This window comes from Theobroma umbraticum, unplaced genomic scaffold (genome assembly GCF_002168275.2).
Source record: "Theobroma umbraticum cultivar Fairchild unplaced genomic scaffold, ASM216827v3 scaffold_86.0, whole genome shotgun sequence".
Lineage (NCBI taxonomy): Eukaryota > Viridiplantae > Streptophyta > Magnoliopsida > Malvales > Malvaceae > Theobroma > Theobroma umbraticum.
The window spans coordinates 3,011,126-3,011,335 of record NW_018397263.1 but is presented as its reverse complement, the minus strand read 5'-3'; positions in this window follow the sequence as shown (position 1 = coordinate 3,011,335).

The following is a 210-nucleotide window of genomic DNA, read 5'->3' as shown; positions in this document are numbered from 1 at the left end:
TTTGTCATCAATCAATTGTCCTACACTCAACAGATTTTGACTGACATCAGAAGCAAAATAAACATGATAAATCAGTTTTTACCTGTAGGTGTCTGACCACCAATAGTTCCTACACCAAGTATCAGAAGAGAATCTCCATTTCCAATCTCCATTTTCGTTCTAAAGCTAGAATCTAGATTAATGAAGTTATCTTTGCAACTTGTTAAATGG